General features: G+C 40.5%; 1 pseudogene; it reads left to right on the forward strand.

The window, feature by feature from the left end:
- Window positions 1–2,680: 2,680 nt before the first annotated feature.
- The window catches only part of LOC102297165, a 37,080-nt pseudogene continuing 15,120 nt past the window's right edge, over window positions 2,681–24,640 (forward strand).

Consider the following 24,640-nt stretch of genomic DNA (forward strand, 5'->3'; position numbering starts at 1 on the left):
GTTTATCTTCCCGGACCTGTGACCTCCCCGCGGTACGGACGTGTGTGAGTCGGATGTAAGGACGTGAGCGAGCGTGAGAGAGAGAGAGAGAGCCTTCCCCTAATCCCTTGGAATCCTGGACTTTCCCCCGTCACTGTATATAGTATTGCACTGGTGTGTAAATAAATCGTGTTCTGATACGTCAACCTGCTCTGCGCTTGAGTCCCTGCTTTCAGTTTGTGACAGAATCCATACATGCATGGGGAGAATATGCAAATTCTACACAGAAAGGTCCCAGCTGGCTGGTGGAGTCAAACTCAGGACGTTCTTTGAGGGCATACTGTTGAACACTGCACCACCTTGTTAGATAATGTTTGCTTTAATTTTGTTTGAGAGAATTTAATGTCTAGAATAAAAGCAGCTTAACACATGTGGGCTGACTGAAGGCTTTCATACACTGAACCAGGAATGTTGCTCAGCTCAAGCGTTCATGCTATTTTTTACCGTTTGTTTTTGCTGTTTTTGCTACCAGGAATCTCATTTCTCACAAGCCAAAAGGACGGATTTTAAAACAATTTTCCAGCTGAACAGCTGTTTACCCACACAGCAAGATTTCCTGGGAAAGAGGCTGGGGATTATAAGCAAGTCATCCCACTCACTGAATTATGCTCTTAATACAGAGATGAACTTACTGTATCATCTTGAAATAGGAAGATGAATCCAATTCAAAAGTGTAGGGGAGCTGAAAATGTACTGATTAATGTACTAACAGATTCTTTTAGTGACTCACACTCATGGAAAACAAACAATGATCTTACAAATGATGTCCTTTTTAAAGCAGGCTATTTGCGCAGCATACACAGAACAATGTTATCATTAAATATGAAATATGTTTCTGGTGACCTAATGAGTGAAATGATCATAATCGACGTTCTCATAGGGCTGTTTTGCATTTCCAAGTCCTGAGGGATGTAGCTGGCCTTTTAGTAGCTAATGCTGCAGTATGTTCACCCCATAGCTGCTAGTTTTGTCAGTATGTTGTTTAATGATGGCTGAAATGAGCTTCCTGTTGAATTATAAAACAAAAGGTCAGTGGAAAAGTAGAATTCTCTGTAGGGTTGTCAGGATAAAGATCTCCTTCAGTCATCTGATCCATTTAAAAATATGCATTATAGAAGCTTTAGCGCTTTATCAGCCACAAACAGTATTGATGTTCACGCAGCAGTCATTAAATTGACTGAACAATATGCAGTCTTTAGTTGTTGTTGAAATGTTTAAACTAAACAGAAAAGACCCCGCAGAGATTCTCCTAAAGGAAAATCTGTTTTTGTTCATTCCACTCTTCCCTGATGTGTGACTTAGCGCTGCTTTATTTTTTAATGTTTTCCAATCAGCTCTAAAAATCATGCTTTCAGTATTCATGCACTTGTTTATCCGTCCACTTCATTATGTACACCTTTAACTGCTGGACAATGCAGATATTTAATCAGCCGACCAAATTATTATTATATTTACACATTTTGAAATGGTCAAAAACAACCTCCTAAAGTTCAAACCAAGCATCAGAACCGGAACTTGGTGCCAGACTAGCTGGTCTGAGTATTTCTGAGTATCCTGGGATTTTCACACACAACCATTTCTAGGATTAACAAAGAATGACCTTACGAAGAGAACATATCTGATGAGCAGCAGCTGTCTGCTTTAATCTGATTAATTATTAGACATTAGTAACTCAAATAAGCACTCATTTCTACCAAAGTATATAGAAGAGCACCTCTGAATGCACAACAGACCTTGAAGCAGATGTGGTGGAGCAGCCGAAGACCACACTGGGTGACACTCAGTGTCAGCTAAGAACAACAAACTGAAACTCCAGCATGGATCATCCAGCTTTCTGGGATATATTTTCTTGGCACTCTTTGATCCTCTTAGTACCTACTGAGCATTGTTTAAACACTAAGGCCTACCTAACCTATTGTTGCTGGCCATTTCCATGCCGTTATGATCCCAGTGTACTCATCTCCTCATTCACAAAATTTATTTCACTTCAAACTGGTTTCTTGGACATGTCAGCGAGTTCCCTGTACTCAAATAGCCTCCACAGTAAGCAGATCTGAATCCAAAAGAGCACGCAACAGGAGATTCACATCATGGATCTGAAGCTGAGAAATCTGCAGCACCTGTATGATGCTATCATGTCAACATGGACCAGAGTCTTGGAGGAATGTCTCCAGCACCTTGTTTGAATATGTGCAATAAAGAAATTGGACAGTTCTGTAGACAAAAGGGGTCCAACCAAATAGTAGTAAGGTGCACCTACCAATATCTGTGAGGGATCATTTAGAAAATGTACTTTTAAGTAATAATTCAAACAAACTGCAGCAATGATATAATCTTCATGATGAAGGTCCATGTCTACTCAATTTTGCGGGACAGTCCATCACTGCAATCAAGCCAAAAGACACGTTATAAATTTTTGTGAGATGCCGTTAGCGTTCATAAAATAGCAAGATTTTATAGTGAGAACGACCCACTTACTCATCATCCCAACATATACACCATTTCTTTCCCTCTGGCTCTGTATGGGTCACGTGGATATACATTTTATAATTCTAAAATGAGAATAATGTCAAATTAGTTCCCTCTTTAAAACGTAGCCTGATTCATCTGAACCAGAAATGTGTTTGGTGCAAAAACCAGGATGTGTGTTCCCGATCCGGTCGAGCTGGCCTCTGTCCCAGACCTTCTGTCAGCTAATGTTGTCGTTCCTTCATCACTGGCTGTAAGTCAGCACCCATTACCTCTTTGAGCCACCCTTCCACTTTCCCCGGCCACCCTCTCGCCCTGCTTCTAATCACTGCCAACATCAGCACAGGAATGCTAATGGCACCTGTTATGGGACGACTCTGAGCTGACTGTTCCCCAAAATAATAACCGACTCCCACGTTCTCTGGGAGCAACAACAGAGCGTTGCCACAGGCATTATTACAGATATAAACTCATCACAGCAGCAGCAATAAAGGTGCTTTAGTAATGATGAGGGGGCATTTGTGTTGATGCCGAGTTTAGGTTATTAACCCTCACGCCAAAACTATAAGCTAATCTTTTATTGCAGTAATGCTGGACAGTACAGTGCGTTTGAAGCCATGCACCATGTTTCCACCCATTCACGGGAGTGTTACAGGCCCAGACGACAACGCCTTGCTGCTAGAATTGAAATCCATCGATCTGAGGAAAGGAACAGCAACTGAAAGCGAAAAACAGAAAAAACAGAATAAATTATTTTTTTCTGCTGGCACATTATTGATCAGGCATGTTCTGGGGCCTTTCCTCAAAGGTTCTACAGAATGATGGAGGAAGTGAGTAACAAAGAAAGGGAGATGAATTGAAAGTAGAAGTTGGGATGAAACAATTTAAATAATCACTCTAAAAGTTGGGAAAGAAATCCTCTGTGTTTCTATTAATTCCTCTCTCTCACCAGAGTTATTACCGTCTGACTCTTAATTACTTTGTGGACCATGGTAAGTCGATGCTTTTATCCTGAGAAGGACTTTTTTTCTTTTTTGTCAAACATGAAGAAGCTCTTCACACAAGCTCATTTTTTGAGGACCGCTCTAGAGGATAATTAATGGGTGGGGGATAAAAAAAACCAACATGAATAGTAATGTGGCAAATATGGCATTTTCTGAGCACCCTCCACTCTTTTCTCTCCTTCATCTTTCCTCAGGGAGCACTTACTGTGTTTGACGACCAGCGCAATTCATTTGTAGACGGCTGTTAAAAATGGATGTGCGCTTAATCATGGAGTTACAGTGTGAGAGGTTTGTTTATCTCTGTCCTCACTCTCATATGTTCCCAGAGGTTGAACTGCTCTGCAGTGGATGTTCAGGAAGAGAGTAGACCCCCCCCCCCCCCTGTCATGTGTATTTTCCCTACGGATGTGTGTACGCGTGCATTTTCCTGTTTATTCATGCGTCGCAGGGCCACGTTAGATAAATTCACAGCCATTTGCCCAGAATGGATGGCCGCTATTAACGAGGCAGGGTCTAAATCATTTGGCCAGATACCACTACAGGCTGTGATGGCTTTGCCTATTGCATTACTACACAGCAGCGAACCCTGTAATCATCACAATTCTTCAATCGATGAGGCGTCTATTCAGTGCTCCAGTTCACAAATCGACTCCTTAGCCTGTAGCTCACCCATTCATCCCTCTCTTTCTGTTACTGGCCCGACATGAAAGCTGAAAACACTCTGCTGCCTTTGGTGCCGCATTATGCCCCCATTTCCATGGCTTTGGGGCATTCAGCCTTTGGATAGAAAATAGCACTGGATTGTTTAACCTAGGCATTGATAATGTGGCAGATGGCTGCTCTTTGAGGACACCGAGCACAATAATTCCATTAAGTGTTTAGCTCCACATCAGCACAGAGGCCAACGTTTGCTTCCTCAGCGTCAGTTTACCAGAATTCACTGCATCTCCCCATGAGAAGATGCTTATTTCTGCCTGCGTGGACATGCACAGCAGGGATGGATGATAACCTTGCTTCCATGAAAGTGGAGCCGACAGAGAGGATACTTGAGGAGATGCACCAGTGATTCCTCTTTTGTTTGTTGGGAAATGCGAGGTGAAGTGCTAAAATAATGCAGTTATGTGGTTTTCTCCCTTTGCCCAATTCTCTGGACATTCATTAGAGTATTTCTATCATTCATGCCCAAACTGGACCATTTCGAATTAACCCATTGTCCTCATCCACATGGACTAATGATGTAGATGCAGATCATGCTGCTATGGGTGATCAGAAACCTCTGAGAGTCCCTGAAGTGTATTGGGAATCAATTCCCAATACTCCCAAAACTCGTCTATATCATGTTCTGTTAGTTTATGCTCTGGAGCGTGATTATGAGCAGGACCTTAATGGAGGGGTGATGCTTTGGCTGTGATTTACAGCCCAGCTTTGTTTACAATAATGGATATAATGTAGGAAGACCCAAGTGAGAAGATGGAGAAGAGATGATGATAAATAATGAAAGTAATTTAGACAGGAAAGTCATGTTGACTGCAAAATGCAATGTATCGCTTTGCTTTAACAAAGAAACAAAAGAATTGTAACATTCGAGACCACACTCACAGAAATCAGTGCATTATCCTAATTAATCCAACTAGCAGATCAACAAATCTCTGAATTTCCCTCCGTCTGTTCTCTACCCATCTCCAAAACCAGCTCTTCAATCTATTTCAGACTTGGCAAATGCATTCCTCAAGACCCAAATAAGTGCAGTGCCAAATTTGAAGTTATTGGATGAGCGGTTCATGTGTTTTTGGTCTCCATTGCCAACATTTCCTCAAGAGGGACTGCTGGCTGCTTCACTGTGTGTGTGGGGGAAAATCAAACATATATGCAAGCATGTTTTCTTGGCCATCGCAATGGGAGTCTCCATCCACACTAATGCATTCCCATGCTTAACCCTAAATGTTATTCTCACAACTAATCACCAAACCTTTAGCCTGTCCTTTATCGTCTTATTTTCAAGTTATTAGCTGTTTTTGGTTTGCTGAGCCAAATGTTACTCAGTCGTGTTGTTTGGATGAGAAGATCTCTGCACAATCTGCACAGCTACATTTTAAGTAGACAAACAAACTGTGTGCAACCGCCATTATTCAAGGAGTGCTTCCTTATAAAGTGCTGCAGAAGAATGCTCCTGCAGTAAGGTAACAATCTAGTGAAACTTGCACACAGTGATGACCTAATAGGTCACAAACATCAAGGTCATATTTGTTGTTCTACAGATTAAAAAAAAAATACTTACAACAAATCAAAGCTTCAATTAGTTTCCTGGCTGGTTTTGCTCATTTCAGTTTGTTTGTTAAAGTTTTATTTGGCTGCTTTAAATACGCAATACCTGTCCTGTGAATTTTAAAGCCATTAAATGCCTCAAAAACACTTCTGTTTTGTTTGTAGCCCGAGGCTTTTACTTCTCCATTCCTTGGGGACCAGGGGATGCTTAGAAAAAATGTCATCCCTGCTGCGCTGTACAGCTGTCTGCGTTATGTAACAGTAACTTTGCCTGTATGTGATGCATTCAGGGGACATTTGTAAGTTACAGGTACTAAAAATAACATTGGTTACACTCGCCAAATGAGCACTCAGCGATAATGATAACAAACAACGATTACTCAGTGACAGGAGGTCATTTTATCTACAGGTGACAGTGTTGTTTTAGGCATTACTGCCACCTTATTTATTTATTTATTTATTTATTTATTTATTTATTTATTTATTTATTTATTTATTTTTGCTTGTGTTTTAAAGATGCAGAACATAATTTTCTTTTTGGAAAAACATAATCAAGAGAGGAATGCCCTTAAGAAGATCAGTTCGTTTAGATGAACCTCGTTATTTTAAGTAACATACAAGCATCTGTACACCTGATCATTCATTTATCCTCTTCTGCAGTGGGGCGCTGAAGCTTCTCCGAGCTGCCAAAGGACAAAAGTTGGCGTACACGTGGACATCTCATCAGTCTATTGTTTTGCTGAATATCAAAGATATCAATAAAGAACCTCAAACTGCCTCAAGTTTCCTTTGGGGTGTGTGCTGTATGAATGTACTGTAAAAGTGCTTGGACTTCTTGTTTAGAAACAAATGTGTGAGCTGTATTCAAGTTCGCATTAGCTGATCCTGCTTTTTTTTTAATATACTCATCCAACATGGTACACTGCCTATGGGTGTCTTCTTGTGTGACATTGTTTGACGTTAGCAGGTCAGGTGTAACCTCCACAGTGCTGCCACTACAGATGGCTCATTAGACTAGTGTTTGATACAACCTCCCCCCCTACCCTCTTGCGCTCCACTCCAGTAACATCTCCCATCCCTCCATCCTGCTGTCACCCTTCTTTCATCAGTCTAACACTGTACCAGCTGCTGCACGTCTAACAGACACAAAAGTTCACAGAGGGAAAGAAGGCAAGAGCTGTGCAACATATTGCACTACGACAACTGCAAATAAATATTTTATGTTGCAGTTAAATGATGTCCACACCATAGGAGAGTGAAACGCTCACCTATATCACCTGGGTATACAGTGGGGCAAAAAAGTATTTAGTCAGCCACCGATTGTGCAAGTTCCCCCACCTAAAATGATGACAGAGGTCAGTAATTTGCACCAGAGGTACACTTCAACTGTGAGAGACAGAATGTGAAAAAAAATAATCCATGAATTCACATGGTAGGATTTGTAAAGAATTTATTCGTAAATTAGGGTGGAAAATAAGTATTTGGTCACCTCAAACAAGGAAGATCTCTGGCTCTCACAGACCTGTAACGTCTTCTGTAAGAAGCTTTTCTGTCCCCCACTCGTTACCTGTATGAATGGCACCTGTTTGAACTCATCATCTGTATAAAAGACACCTGTCCACAGCCTCAAACAGTCAGACTCCAAACTCCGCCATGGCCAAGACCAAAGAGCTTTCGAAGGACACCAGGAAAAGTATTGTAGACCTGCACCAGACTGGGAAGAGTGAATCTACAATAGGCAAGCAGCTTGGTGTGAAAACTGTGGGAGCAATCATCAGAAAATGGAAGACATACAAGACCACTGATAATCTCCCTCGATCTGGGGCTCCACGCAAGATCTCATCCCGTGGGGTCAAAATGATCATGAGAACGGTGAACAAAGATCCCAGAACCACACGGGGGGACCTGGTGAATGACCTGCAGAGAGCTGGGACCAAAGTAACAAAGGTCACCATCAGTAACACACTACAACGGCAGGGAATCAAATCCCGCAGTGCCAGACGTGTTCCGCTGCTGAAGCCAGTGCATGTCCAGGCCCGTCTGAAGTTTGCCAGAGAGCACATGGATGATACAGCAGAGGATTGGGAGAATGTCATGTGGTCAGATGAAACCAAAGTAGAACTTTTTGGTATAAACTCAACTCGTCGTGTTTGGAGGAAGAAGAATACTGAGTTGCATCCCAAGAACACCATACCTACTGTGAAGCATGGGGGTGGAAACATCATGCTATGGGGCTGTTTTTCTGCCAAGGGGACAGGACGACTGATCCGTGTTAAGGACAGAATGAATGGGGCCATGTATCGTGAGATTTTGAGCCAAAACCTCCTTCCATCAGTGAGAACTTTGAAGATGAAACGAGGCTGGGTCTTCCAACATGACAATGATCCAAAACACACCGCCCGGGCAACAAAGGAGTGGCTCCGTAAGAAGCATTTGAAAGTCCTGGAGTGGCCTAGCCAGTCTCCAGACCTCAACCCCATAGAAAATCTGTGGCGGGAGTTGAAAGTCCGTGTTGCTCGGCGACAGCCCCAAAACATCACTGCTCGCGAGAAGATCTGCATGGAGGAATGGGCCAAAATACCAGCTACTGTGTGTGCAAACCTGGTAAAGACCTATAGTAAACGTTTGACCTCTGTTATTGCCAACAAAGGATATGTTACAAAGTATTGAGTTGTATTTTTGTTATTGACCAAATACTTATTTTCCACCCTGATTTACGAATAAATTCTTTACAAATCCTACCATGTGGATTCATGGATTTTTTTTTCACATTCTGTCTCTCACAGTTGAAGTGTACCTCTGGTGCAAATTACTGACCTCTGTCATCATTTTAGGTGGGGGAACTTGCACAATCGGTGGCTGACTAAATACTTTTTTGCCCCACTGTACATCACTAAATAAAAAAGGGTCATTCAACACATAGTTCTAGTCTAGAGATCTTTAGTTGCTCGATAACTGCAGAGGTCCAGTCAAATTAGGGAAGATTCTGAAGAGCATTTTACAAAAATGACATCATATAAACCAAATAAATGTAATAAAATTACAGTTTTTACCCATGGTAGTTTTCTTCGAAAGGCAGGAAAAGCAGCGTTCAATGACCACAAAGAGTGTAGTATGTATGTTCAAATTTTATGGCATTTTTCAAGACCCTTAACACTCCCAGGCGTAAAAAGGTGTCATGAGGGATTTTATGTTTGCTGACTTTATTAAGACTTTTTTTTTTTTTTTTATAAAAATGCCTTTCTTTAACAAATGAAAAAAAGGACAATTTGTGTCCGAAACACATCTATTGACCCTAACGGCTTCTCATTTCACTTTTATCAGTTGCTGCCATGGTTTGTAAATGCAGTTTTTTTTGGCGAGGCAGAGAAATAATCATATTATTTCAGTTTACAGCAATTATATTCATTTTAAGGTGAGTGAGAACATAGCTGTCACACAGAAGTATAGGTTTAATATAAATGACTTAAGTGTAAATGTGCAGTTAAAACAACCCAATAGCGACTTTTGAAGGCTGTCTAGCTAGCTAAACAAACTACCACTGGCAACTGATGTTAACCAAATTAGTCCTAAAATGTAAACGAACTCATAACATTTAATTTCTGAGTTTGTGTTTGGTGATGTACTTTAATACATACAAGTTATAAGTATAAAAGCTATATTGGCAAAGGCTTTGAAAAAGACCATAATTTGGTTGAAAATAAATGAGTCACCACTCCTTAAAAAATATTTTGGTTCCAAGGAGCCACCTGTTTTTTCCCCTAACTCTTTTCAGGTGGTTTTAAGCCACAGTTCTCCAGACCTTCTGAAGTGCTTTAAGAGTTTTTATTCTAGCATTGGCTGTATTTTCACTCAGCTAAGTTTTTGTATTGTAGAGTCAGCACAACATAAGTGCGGGCTTTACTACACAGGAGTGTAGTAAAGTACTGTGTGCCAGGCTAAAGTCGTCACCTAACAGAGGTATGTTACTTCCACTATGGGCTGCATACAAAAGATGAGCATAGCCTCAGATCCATCACTCACTTGTTTTCAGATGAAACCGTAGTTTTTAGCTGCTGCCATGTTGCTGCTATTTTTTATTAGACAAATTAATATTGTAATCTTATATTTTATACCAACAGAAAGTATTTCTCAACCCCACAAAGCAACAGATCTGTCTGATCACTTCTTTAAATCTAGTGAAAGTAAAATATTTTTATTCTAAATAATAGTCTACTTCTCAGGATGTTCCTGATGACTAATTTAATCATTGTTTAATGGGGATTAAAAAAAATGTGAGGTCACTGTCTTAAAACAGTCTCAGTCTTAGAGACTAGGTCCTTACAAATACTGTGTGTATTTAAAGGCTGTTTGAAACCACGAGTTACATTCTTCAGCAGTCCAATCATATTTTAAATGTTGCTGAAATATGTGGCACTTTGCTCCTTAACTTACACATCAGGACATGTGAGTAGTATAACAACAATAAATACGAACAACAGAATGCTTAGAATTACAATAAAACAAAAAAAAAAATAGATGAAGAAATACTAAAATACTAAATGAGAATAGAAAGGAGGCTTTGACCTTTTTAATCCCTCTCCGGTATTGTTATTCCCTGCTGAGCGAGTGGGCAGTGTGGTTTGTGAATGCGATAATAAGGCAGTTATCTAGGATTGTGAAACTGATGCCATAGATGCATCTACACGTCACCAGGAGGTAAATGGGTTTTCTTCAATAGAGAAATGGGGGCAGGTATGCAGATTGCACAAGTTTGATTCAGATATACTAACATACTCCATGGTGACAAGAATAAAACAGGCTGCATGTTTGATCCCAAACACGCTGCCAACGCAGTAAAAGCATACCTGGATAGAAAATAGAATAGAAGTGAATAGAAGTTGTAATGTTTTTGTAACTCCTGCTGCAGGTTTGGATGGAAACCCAGAAGACTTACAAAGGAGGATGGAGATGTTTGGAGCAAATGTTATCCCCCCTAAGAAGCCAAAAAAACTTTTTGGAGTTGGTGTGGGCAGCCCTGCAGGACATCACTCTCATTATCCTGGTTATGGCAGCCATCATTTCTCTTGGCCTTTCTTTTTACCATCCACCCAGTGCTGAAAGACACAGTGAGTATATTTCATTTACTCAAAATAAGGAAGGAGTTTAGATTTTTGTAAGCCAGAGTCTCGAACAGAAAAGCACAAAGCAGTTTTTTCCAGCAGGCTTAGCAAGAGGCGTGTGACACTGCACTCATGGTGTGTGTGTGTGTGTGTGTGTGTGTGTGTGTGTGTGTGTGTGTGTGTGCGTCAGTGTGTGTGTGTGTCAGTGTGAGTCTGTGTGTGTGTACATTAAATAATAATAATAATGGATTGGATTTATATAGCGCTTTTCAAGGCACCCAAAGCGCTTTACAATACCACTATTCATTCACTCTCACATTCATACACCCTGCAGACTGCGGCATTGAGCTACCGTTGTGGAGAATGAAGGTGAAGCAGAGGCTGAATGGATCGAAGGCGCTGCCATTCTCCTGTCTGTAATGGTTGTGGCACTAGTGACGGCCTTCAATGAGTGGAGTAAGGAAAAGCAGTTCCGTGCATTGAATAGGCGTAGAAGTTCACAGTGATCCGGGGGGTGGGGGCAGATGATCCAGATCAAAGTGTCCGAGATCATGGTTGGTGATATAACACAAGTCAAATATGGTAAGAAATTTGATTTAACACAGCTGGTGTTGTCGAAGCATGATTTCTACGAGTCACTCACTCCAACACTCTCTTATCAGACCATCAGTAATGATACCAGAGATGTTATTTATTAAATCTTCACTTTAAAGAATATATATTAACTTTGATTTCCCCAAACCCAATCAGAAAATATGACATGAAAGAATAAAAATCTCTTTTACAGGTTATTTACTTGAACACATGTCAGTCTGTACCAGCAAGATAGTTTTAACATCCATCTCGAAGGTTGATTCTTAGCTAGTTGAGCAATTTAATTATCTCTTTATATTAAATTTCTCCAATCTGAGTGATTCTGCTCATGCCTGAATTAATAACAGCTAAAAGGTTACACATTATCATAAAGACTAGGTTGGTGCAGAATGTCATGTAAGAAAGTCCAAGACAGCAAAGAAAACTACTTTCGGCTGCTTTCTTATTCACAAGAGGTTTTCACCTGGGTAACTCATGCTTGATTTACTGCGAGTGCCTGATGCAACCCTTAAGGGATTTATATCTCCTTCCAGGATCCAAATGGGGACCTTTTAACTTTTTAGGCAAAAAACAAGCCAAAGACACCAACAAAAAAAACCCAAAACACAAACAAACAAAAAGTTAATCACGTGGCCAAACAGTTATTACCTCTGGGTGTTGGCATTCCAGGTGACCTCCTCCCTGCTGACGGTGTCCTGATTCAGGGCAATGATCTTAAGGTCAACAAGAGTTCCATAACTGGAGAGTCGGATCATGTCAAGAAGAAACTTGACAAAGACATCATGTTGGGGCGACCGTGGCTCAGGGGGTTGGGAAGCGCATCTGTAACTGGAAGGTCGCCGGTTCAATCCTCCTGATCCGTCGGTCCTGGTCGTTGTGTCCTTGGGCAAGACACTTTACCCTACCGCCTGCTGGTGTTGGCCAGAGGGGCCGATGGCGCGATATGGCAGCCTCGCTTCTGTCAGTCTGCCCCAGGGCAGCTGTGGCTACAACCGTAGCTTCCCTCCACCAGTGTGTGAATGCGAGAGTGAATGAATAGTGGCATTGTAAAGCATTTTGGGTGCCTTGAAAAGTGCTATATAAATCCAATCCATTATTATTATTATTATGTTGCTGTCAGGTGAGTCACTCTGCTCTTGTTCACACCAAAATACAGCCAAGATCACTCTCAGAGTCTTCAGTCTTCACACTGGTTGGTACCGGTGAGGAAAGCAATGTGGATCAGAAAAACTGGGGGATAGAAGACTCAAGGTTCCCAGAAGGTAAGTTCAGCAGCAGAAAGATCATATTTCACTCCAGAAAGGAAGTGTACAAGAGCGGCACTGACAGTGTGCATTTTATTCATACCAGTCCTCTCTGACTTAGAACCCACACATGGGTTGTTTTTGCAATAAACTGGTACGTAATAATTGTATTAGCTGGTATATCTGCAGAATCAATCCAACTCATGACAATCCACCAATCCAGTGAAAAAGTGACCGACATTCATTTTATATTTGACTTTTTGCTCGTTTTTTACTTATTAATAATCATGTGGGTCTCATTTAAGCAACGCTGACAAGGCATTTCATGAAAATGCATAATAACATTAAGATTATGTTATTATGCATTAATAACATTTATGTAGTTGCTCAGCTTAACATAACCATGATATCAGTTGGCTGGCTCATAAGACCTTAGAAGTGAGTGATTGCACATGTAAGCATGATTGGTTCAGATAAACAGACACATGTTTGAAACTTTAGCAAAAACATAACATCAAAAAAATTCAGCAGCCAAAAACACCACCCTCCAAAAACAGCTTTGTGTTTTTTATGATGCAATATATATGTACACATTTTTTTTTTAAGCACAGCATGAGTCATTTAATTCTCGTTTGCTTAAAATGCCTGAGCAGTACTTTAACATCCAAGCTGTTCTCACTCACCAGTTATTTAAACTTTATCAGTGATTAAAAAAATCTTTAGTTTGCAGTCAGTCAACACACATCATAGTGAACACTTCTGTTAAACTCAGGGTCTGAGAGTAACAACCTGGTAGGATTTTAAAGTCAAGAATCAGTGTATATTTAGGCACACAAGGATAAAAAAAAAAAAATTAAGGGAGAGCCTTTATAAGAGGAAACGCGGAAAAACAAAAACAACAAAACAAACAAGCTGAATGTCTTATTGACATTTCTTTTGTCGACTGTAGCAGAAAACAAGGACGGCCCCGCTGTGGAGATGCAACCACTCGAAACTGAGAGTGAACCAGAGAAGAAAAACCCGTACAGAGAAAAAAGAAATCTATCCTGCAAGGGAAGCTCACCAGGCTGGCTGTGCACATCGGCCAAGCAGGTACAGAGTTTGATAAATGATGGAGACTGAGAGTCAGACATGTCAACAGAACAGGAGAGCATGGGCCCACCTCTCTGCTAAGAAATAGACCACACATCTATACATCATCATGCTTGTGAATATTTAGAACACACAAAAGCCCCAAAATAAAAATTTTATAGAACTGAAACAGCCACAAAGTCTACATCTGATACACATGAGGGACAAATTGGGAGAGTGAACGCGGTCCAGTCTTCCCTTGTTCTTGTGTTTGCTTCTTACTCTAACAACTCAGGAGGCAACACAGACGCAGTGGACAGAATAAATCTAAATAATTAATTCAACCAGAAAAACAAGGTAAGACAAAAAAAGGTTGCACACAAAAAAGACTAATATGGCCAAGAAGAAAAATAAACAGGAACAGCAGAGTCATAAGCAACACTAACTAGAGAACTGTCGAACCATGACTGTGATGACAACAAGACAAGTAATTTTGTCTCCTACCTATGAGAAAACTCAAACCTAATACGCTATGCTGAAGTCTGCCTTAATTCCTGAAATTCATGTGGAGGACCGAGGAGAGTAAAGAGGCTCCAGGAGGAGCTGTAATCAAGGATGCACAGTTGGGATATACAAACCACAGCAGGATGAGGACTCTCTAAACAACTCATCCTTTTTGTCTCTTAAACTTTTTATTTAAGATGACAAAATGTTTTGCCCTTAGGAGGTGAACTCCTAACTGTTGGCGGGAAAACACAGTCACTGGTCAAAAAGACTAGCCGCTAACCAACCAACTGACCAAACACACTGATTCGACTTGCCTACTGTATCTGCAATAGAAAAGATATGACTGTATTGGTCTCAGTAAGAAGGATTTTATAGCTTCTGTATAAGTTTGTTTTAAACCTTGTCCAGTGCAGATCACAGCAAACCCACAACACCTTTTGTACCCTCAGTCAGGTTCACAGACGAACTTCCTACTCTGTCTCTGCCTTCAGGTCTGATCATGTCGGCTCTCACCGTCTTCATCCTCATCATTCGCTTCCTGATTGATACCTTCTGGATCCAGGTTTTTGTCTGGTCCTACGCTTGTGTGCCCATCTATGTGCAGTTCCTGGTCAACTTCTTCATCATTGGTGTGACGATGCTCGTGGTGGCTGTACCTGAAGGTCTCCCTCTGTCAGTCACCAACTCCCTAGCGTATTCAGTCAAGGTGTATTTGTATGTGGCATTACAGTCTGACAACGGGAACTCTTCAGTCTGTTAGACTAAATGTTTTATTTCACATGAAACGTACACGGCAGTGTAATGTTTGAAAGCTCCCAGATGAATGTTTTCACTATTTAGTATTTTTAAAACTGCATGAGTGTGTGTGGGTGTGCTTTTTACAGTTTTATTTATTGTGTTCCTGCTAAGCTGGAACTATGACCCCCACTAAAATAGTACTACTAAGACTATTTTGATGCTCGTTAAACAAAATTAGATCAACCATAATTTCTGCTCTGATGTTTTTGGTTAATGAAATAAAATCTTAAGACTTGGGTAACACCGCTCTCACTTAGATCAGAAAATGATGAAGGACAACAACTTGGTCCACCATCTGGATGCCTGTGAGACGATTGGCAGCGGCACCACCATCTGCTCCGATAAGACGGGCACACTAACTATGAACCGTATGACAGTGGTGCAAGCCTTCATTGCAAACAGACACTACAAAGCAGTGCCAGAACCAGACCATATCCCTGCCAACATCCTGGACCTGCTGGTCCGGGGCATCGGGGTCAACTGTGCCTACACCTCTAAGATTATGGTGAGCTGTAAAAATAGCCATTCATTCAAAGACCTTGGTGAACATTTGTAGGTTAGTTTGGAGAACTGCCAGAGCAGGTCAGAACTTATCTGATCACTGCCTCCTGGATCCACTGGTAAAGTAGAGCACAGACAGGTTCAGATATAAGAGCTAAAAAGCACCAGTAAATACCGCATTTCTCTCTCTGCTTTGCTCTGGACTTTCTTACTGTAAGGCAACAAGGCAATTCAAATATATCGGTGACTAATTTGTCTGACATGAGTGGAAGCAGGATTATCAGGATATCTACTAATCAGTAGTTTGGTGGTTTAATCCCTTGCTGCTCTGGTCTGATGTCAAGGTATCGTTGGATGAGTAAGACGTGTTCTATAAAAGGTCTTTGAACTCATCAAAAGTTGAACTCATCCTTCCTTGTTGTAGTTCTCCCTACATTGAATGCATCCCAAACATTAGGTCCAGCGGAAATTCAGGTGTTAAAATTGTACCTTTTAGGAGACATTTTAGAGCTTCTAGTGGTCCTCACGTATCGCGTGTCTATCCAGGAATCACTGACAGCACAGTTTTTGAGTGGAGGCAGGTTGTCGCGGTACAAACGATGGTCCTGCCCTCAAAAAAGCAGATGTTGGCTTTGCTATGGTAACTGCAGTAGATGTAAATGCATATTAGGAATTATTTATACTTTGTTACAACATTTTAAGCACATCAGAAGTTCTGAGAATAATGGCAGGTTCATAAGCTAACCTACATGTGATGGTGTACAGGGCATTGCAGGCACAGATGTAGCCAAAGAGGCATCTGACATCATCCTAACAGATGACAATTTCAGCAGCATAGTCAAGGCTGTTATGTGGGCCAGACACATCTACGATAGCATCTCTAAATTCTTGCAGTTCCAGCTCACCGTCAACATGGTCGCTGTCATTGTGGCCTTCACTGGAGCCTGCATCACCCAGGTAAGAACCGCCTCTACTGTCTGTATGAAATTTAAATCACAGCTGCTGTACATTTAACCAGCTACATACTAAAGTGCAGTTTTCATGTAAAAAGAAAGAAAGGTTTCCGCTGGCTAAGAGTACTAATCAGGTGGAACCAGATAATCTTCCACAGCACACGTATGTGCTGCAGCACAGTGGTTGGGAAACACTGCCATATGTAACGCATTACACAAACAAGTGTTACTGTTTGTATTTATCAAGTTCTCTCCTTGTGGATTTAATAAAATACAAAAAATGGCAGTGGATTTTAACAGAGTAAAGTTGATTACCCACTCTGAATTTTGTACGGCTTGTTTATTCTAAATGACAAATTAATACAAATACTTTATGCCTATTGGCTGTCTTGTACTGCACTGTGGCTGTGTGGATAACAGTTTCTAAGCAGTAGAAGACAACGTTTCTGCCATTACTGCTGTCTGGCAATGAGTTCGATAGTAGATTCAAAGGATTTGCCAACAAAAGAAAACAAATTACATGTTCATCAATTATATAGCCTATAAATTTCTCCATTTACACTGATATCGATCTAATGTTAAAATACATTAATGGGGTTAAAGAATATATCAATATAAGCAATATCATTAATGTAAAGTGGAAAACAGTGGCCAAATGACTCCAGTCTTTATCTTTTTCAAGACAGGCAAGATGACAGATGACTTATGATCAGTGTAACCTCTTAAATGTTGAAGAGAAAACCACACCCTCTTGGGCTTTGGGACCCTCCTGTGGGCACAGGTGAGATATGAAATTATGAAACTAAAATATAGCTTTTGTTGCGCTTTCCGGTGGTTTATTAGTCAACCAGGCAAGTCATAAAGAACACCGTGAACAGCAGATCAGAAAATGCTTCCTACCAAAATACTTGATTAATGAGGAAAATAAGAATAATGACATGGGTCTCTTTACAGCTGATCATCAAAAGACAACAAACCTTCAGGTGGTCGCAGTACACCTTCAAGTTAAGGATGTGTGGAGGTACACGATGTGTTGCTGTTGTCTGATAGCTGTAATTTTGTCCTTTTGTCTTTTGTCCTTTGGTTTCAACTGTCCCCACTAAATGGCTGAAGTTTGCTTACAAGGGTGACGACAGTGACAGTGTGCTCGACCACGGAGACCTCGATCCAAAGACAGGCAAGGTGCTCTGGTACTACGGCATCAGACATGTCAGGGTGCAGGTTTACAGTAGTTTCAGACTTCAAGATGAATCTGTGTGCGATCGTGTTTTTCAAATATAATTCCCTCAACAACCTCATTAAGAATACTTTACAAAGCTTTAAGTTTCTACACTGGTGCAAGTTGCCTTTTGGACAGGGATTATTATCCAGAGTGAGGATGTCTTAAATATTATACACGGTCCAAACCTTAGCCTCAGATTTTAGGTGAGTGATGGGGGCCTTTTTTCGGTCCACAGTCAGAACTGAAAAGGTGACTTTTATGTCCTCACAGGGCAATTTTCTTTTAGACAGCATCAAATATAGTGAAGATCTAATGGTCCTGCAGCATCATCATTGATCATTATGGAAAATATTCAAGCTCATTAAAAAAACAAAAACAGAAACAAAAACTTGATATGGTACAAATGACTGCAATGTCTCTATTGAATGTCTGAATCTACACCGTTGAAACTAAGACCTAGGGGCATGAGAGCCTTCAGGGACAGCCTGTCAGTCTGTGAAAGTAGGAAGACATTCAAAACTCAGAGCACCATCCAAAACTTGATGCACTGTCCCAAAGACTTCATATGCCAGATCCCTGTCAGCCATGAAAACGGGGGCAGGAACAGCCCCTCCACAAAATGAAATTTGTTGGGTGTGCATGCAGGCAATAAGGTGGCCATACATACTACTGAGCCATACAAAAATGGATCAGCCTAAGAGAATCCAGTTTTGAAATTGTTGATGAACAGTGTTGCGCCATTTTGTTCTGAACACGTTACATGCACGTCAATAAAGATTTTCATTTTGTTCATCCAGATCTGAAGCGTGATTAAAGTGCTCTCTTAATAATATCACAGGATTCTGTGTTCAAACTCAGTTCCTCTAATGGTTTCTTAAGGAAGCACCCTCAAGTAACCATTACAGGCACAGTTGTTCCTATTGTGGTATCATTTTTCATCCTTTGAGGTTTTTAACAAAACCACTAATAAAACTTTATTTGTTAATTAAAAGCTTTTTTGCCAGGTTTAGTTTCTTTTAATTTTATGGGAGTTCAGTTCACAGCTGATTTAAAAGACTTGAGCACTGTGTGACATGGTAAACTATGTCTACTGGGGTACTCGAAATACTAAAAAAAAAAAACCCCACAGTTGGTTTTGGACACAGACATGTCAGCAAGAACAATGCACATTTCCAGAGGCCCACTGTCAAGCAGAATCAATCCTGCTTCCAGAGACAATAGCCAACTACAGCCACAAGAGACAGTATACATCATGGACATAGCTTCTGTGTGAGAAAAATTAAGTTAGCTGTGGTTTTCAAAACACTTCTAAGAAGACTTCTAAGAAAAGAAAAGGTAAAAGGTAGATGAAAAACTTCATTTAACAATAGAAATTGTCATCTCAAGGCTTCAAGATGAGATTTTAGAAACCAGTGGGTGATCTCATGGCAGCTTTCGCCATCTTTTACAGTCTACGCTTATAGGAAGGCAGTTCGGTGTGCTTTAAAACACCCACATCACATGACCACTGAGGTTTTGCTACGCTTCACCCCAAGTGCAAGCAGTGGTTTACCTGCTGCTTCTTAGCAGGCGAAGAGCCAGCAATTCCAGTTTGGCTGGACCAGTGGAACTTTTATTTTTGGATTCATGTTTTTGATACTATCACTTGTTATTTGTTACAAACAAGAACAGGCTTTGTATAAAACAAAAACCCAGTGTCTCAGTTTTATTTTGCTGTGGATTGTGAAGACCAGTGTAGGCTGTCCATCCGATTTAACACAAAGATCCAAAGTTTAATTAAATAAATACCATTTTATTCAAAGACTATTATAGGCATGAGAGAAAGAAAGACTGTGGGGTGAGTCCATTGAGTCATACCAGCAGAGCGAGAGGCACGGTGCTTTAGATTAATTAAATTATGTCAGGACAAACTATGTGCTTTCAAAGAGAAAAATAAACCAGGCAGCTCTGATCTATTCGCTTTTTTCTGCTTTCAACAGAAAATGCTGTTGACTGCATTAAGTGACTTCATCCTCACACTAACCTGTTAAAAGCCTAAATAAAAATGCAAGAAAAAACATCTGTTAATTACAGGTGACCCATTTGTTAAAAATTCTCACGATAAATGGAGTTCTCCCTCTTTTTTCTTATACTTCTACTGACACTTCTGGTGTAAATGTCTCATGAACAGCAGGAGAAAGGCACAGGTGTCCACTATAATCAAAACCTCAGACTTGGACTGAATGTGTCATTCCCTGTGTCACAACATATGGCATCCACAGCAGTATGTTGCAAATAAAGTTAAGGAAAGTTTCTTCATCTTTCCATGAGCAACCTCTGAACCATGCGCTTGCTCACATTTAAAATGGTATTGATCAATGTGAAACAGACTTTGGTGACTGGTCAGAATCAGCCTGTGCAACACTTCTGTGTTGTTATTGCAGCGTTATCGCCCTGATACCGACACTTCTAGCTCATAAATGCAGCTTATATTAGGGAGAGCAGTGTGTCATGATTTCTGAAATGACTCCTCATCAATTTGCACATTTAAAACACATTTTAATGATTACGAAATTACTGTGCTTTTCATGTATTTTGAAAGTGTTTTTGTTGTTGTCTGTGATGTATTCTAAATGATGATGCCTGTGGCTTTTTTGCTTACCTATTTGCTGCTATGCTCCTTCCTGGTTGAACTGAAGAGGATGCAGAGGGTGGAGCTAGGTAAAAAACTCCTGACTAAACGGGTGGACCAAACCATCTACTGACAGCAGGAGGGGGAATGTTTTCTGTATTGTGGTTTCCCTGCCTATGTGTTTATAATGGTCTGCTCTGAGTTATTCTTGTAGTGTGGGTCAGTTTATTAAGTTTTCCATCTCCCATCTGTTGAGCAGTATTTCTTAATATTTCTTGGCATGTTTTATTGTCCTACTTACCTCTTAAAATGTCTCGTTTTCATTCCTTTTTTTTGATATAAATGTTGGTACAGTCAAAGCCACTTTTTGAACAGTGCACCTGTGTCTGTGTCCTTATGCTTGTTTTCTTACCGCCTCCAGTTTTTCATCTTCTCTCAGGCAATTACTGAAATGGATGCATTTATATGCACATGAACAAGGTGACCCAAATTCAACATAAAATACACGTTATTACGGAAACAGGGATTACGGCTGTTTTTTTTTTAAATTTCATTACTGCTAAGTGCGATGCCTTACACTGGAGCATGCATTGCTCTCTGTGCGTCTAGTAAAGTTTATGACTGTGGAGTCAGTTGTGCATGCCTGCTGTTGTAAACCACGGTTGTGTGTGGAGTGAGTGTGCCGTGAGATATCTTTCCTCCATTTGTTTTTGCTTGTGAGTCTCCACTAATTAAATGGCTGACTGAAATGGGCTTGACCCATAAAGAACCAGGAGGGCCACACTGCCTTATTGCTTCTGCAGCAGCCACCGTAATTTAACACGTAACCCAACACACACACACACATGCAGACACACATCTACTGTACACAAAGCAGTATTTTACAAGAATAGCCCACAGGAAAGTGTGAAAAATGTCATCATGACCTACAGATGCTTTGCTTTTCATGCATGAGCGAGATACACCCTTCATCTTCGATGGAGTGCTTGGGAAATGTCGGGCTCTAGAGGAAAAATAACTTAGAGAAAAACACAAGAAAGGGCGGATGAATGAAGATCAAAGGTGTTTTTTAAACTGGGAAAAATCACTGAAAATTCCCATCAATATTTAAGCACGGCTTATTGGCTGTCTGGCAGTGAGAAGATAGAGTGAGGAGCGAGCGAGACAGAATAGTACCGAGATTCTCTAAATGTAGTTTCAATCTTTTTATAATACGCTGAATATTTTATCACAGCTGTAGCAATTAAGCTGCTATAATTTTCCTTCTGCTGCAATTCAGGGTCCTCTTTTCTTTTCTTCTCTTCTCTTCTCTTCTTTTCTCTTCTCTTCGTCAAAGAGGTAAACTCAATATTTAGAGGTAGGTCTTTCCTCCAACTTCTTAGGGAATGTAGTCCAACCCTTCATTCACCTTGAACTCGCCATGGTCTTACAGATTGCAGGCATGTACGCACTAGGGCTCAATGTGGCTGTCTGTCAAAAGAAAATTACATTAACATTTCATTTATAACGTGTTAGGAGGCGGTACAACAAGACCCCAAACTGTTCAGACACAAAGAGAGGAACCGTCTGTGCCTAAAACAGAGCTACAGAAATGGCCCAGGGGGATGGATTCCCCAGAAATTTCTGTGTCAATGCTCCAAATCAGGTTACATAATTGCTGCATGGAGAGAAGATTTTAGCCACAGAAGCTGAGCCTTTTGTGCTCTTCAGATTTACAGCCAGCTGTGTCTGTTTTTTACGTAAACTCCAACCCATTCTTCTCTTGATTCAAGTGATCTCAAGAGATAAATCAATAATCATTGACCATATATGCAGTTAGGTTTCATTTCCCTGGTGTCTTTTCTCCTCTCCATCTTTTTCTTTCCTAAAATAGGCAGCGGAAGGACATCAAAGCCCCTCTCACAGGAGAAACCAGTGAGCAGCTACTTTAACAGTCACTTCCTTCTCACTTGCAGACAGTCCTGGAAATTGAGTCGAGGTTCAGTGTGTGAAAGTGCAGAGGTGGCTGCGAGAGAACAACACATTGATTTCATCTAAAAGGCTGTGTTGTCTGGGTGCAGGTAATGTGTCTGAGTGCTGGCTAGGAGAGAAGGACTCAGGAGATGGCTCACAACTGCTTGGTTATGTTGTCTAATGAAAGCTTAATTTTCTCTGCTTTTGGATGGGGCTCACTTCATCCATCACCCGGAGCACATCACAGAGAGGTGGTGGGAAAAGAGCGGAGCCTCTGGAACTCTCTCCATCTCATCCTTATCTCTGAAAATGAGAAAGTAGTAATAGGACATAGGTGGGCATTACCACAGAAAGCAGTATTTACTGCTTTTAGTAGGATGGGGGAAAAAATTGCAATGACCCTGATTTGGCCCTGCTGGAGCAAGATATGGTGTGTTTAAGGGATCAGAAGTGATTTAATAAATGGTCAGGATCCACACATCCAACTGAAGCTGTTTTTAGAATCCAGTCAGAATAATGTGGACACAAACAGTTGGATCTGAATGTGTGTAATCTACAATACTGTAAACAAGGCTCGATCCACACCTCATGGAGTGTGAGGAAACTCAGATGATCCATCTATGGTTCGCTGAAGACTCGTCTGAAATGTTCTTAATGGAAGGATGACTGTCATTAAGCTGTCGTAAAAAAGGGAATAAGAAAGGGAAATGTGAGAATTTGCTGAGCTTTGCCAAATTACATGAGAACTGTAATTACATTACATTACATTACAAACACACTGTCGATACATTACAAGCAAACCTGGATAGAAAAGCACACAATAAAACACAATCAGTCATAGATTAGCTCATATCGGATCATTCTGACAGGGAACAAAGCAAAAAGCAGAAACATCCCAAGAAGAGCTTTGAATATCTTTTATGGAGTCTGGAGAACTATTCCTAAAGACGACGTAAAGAAATTACAAGAAAGTGCCAACAGAGTTCAGGCTGTGTTGAAAAATAGAGGTCATACCAAATATTGACTTTCAAGCTTGTTACAACCGCAAAACCTCCGTTGTTGCCTTATTTCCTGTTTTTCCATGTGCACATTTCAATGAATAGCTCCACCTATTTCCCATTTTCCTAGAAAATATAAAGAATTGAGAGTTGGCTCAAGGCGTTTTGCACAGTATTGTATTTGTGAAGATATGACTCAAATTGAATTTTGTGCTATAGTATCTTTCAGTGATAAAGAATCCTTACAAAGCTTCACGGATCCAGACCTGGATTGAATTCAAAGGTTAATTACTTCTAAGCTGAAGTAAGCCCCACTTCTGGCAACATATTCAAATGAAACCAAACTCAATTGAAAGCAAAACTACAAAATCCAAAAAGCTAATGAAAACAATGCAACAAAATAAAAACTAAAGTGGAGAAAAAAACACAACGCTAAAATAACTCTGGGAAAGACAGAAACAGAGCAAAGTAGAAGAAGTTGCAGATGCTTGAGGGAATATGGTGGATCCACTGCTTCACTAATGAACCCTGACTTAGCTGACCTCTCAGTGCTGCAGAGAGCGTTAGAAACCAGACAAACACACACACGCACACACAGTGCAGCCAATTATACCCAAACCACTACCGACACACACAAGACTACAAGGGAGAGTGGGACAAAACCGCTGATGAGTGTGTGTGCTATAGGAAGGGATGGTATTGTGATGAGTCAGAGGATAAATAAAGCTTAATGTGAACATGTAAATAAACACAGACAGTATTTAAAGCTCTGCAGTGCTCTCAGTCTATTAAGCTAACTAAAACCTTACCGTTTACTCTTTGCTCCCATCAGGAGGTTATAGACAGCGATTTTTAAAAACAAAACACAACTTGTTAAACTGCACAATGCATATCCTGTGCTAAACAGCAGATATGAAAAAAAATGAGGCTTAAATAATGAAATCCAATTTGAGAAATTACAAAAAATGTTGACTATTTTTTAACAGTTTACTAATGCAATAGATTCTGTATAAAACACTGATGTTACATCCTGGTCTGAAAAGGGAAGTGATTCTTTCTAATGGCCAGCAGGGGGCAATTCCCCTGGTTTCAAACATAGACTGTATAGAACATGGGCATAGCCAGCATGACGTAGGACAGCTCAGACAGTTTAATGACTTGAAGATGTGGATGAGCAGAAGTTCCAGCTTCCTGCGTCCAGATACCTGTTGATTGTTGAGCCACACCCCTAACTCATTTATCATTGGTGATACTGTAGATGTAGATGAGTGGTTAAAAAATTCACCCCCCTCAAAGTTTTTACGAACAT

Source organism: Haplochromis burtoni, unplaced genomic scaffold (assembly GCF_018398535.1).
Source record: "Haplochromis burtoni strain Fernald_Lab_line unplaced genomic scaffold, NCSU_Asbu1 Contig_55, whole genome shotgun sequence".
NCBI lineage: Eukaryota > Metazoa > Chordata > Actinopteri > Cichliformes > Cichlidae > Haplochromis > Haplochromis burtoni.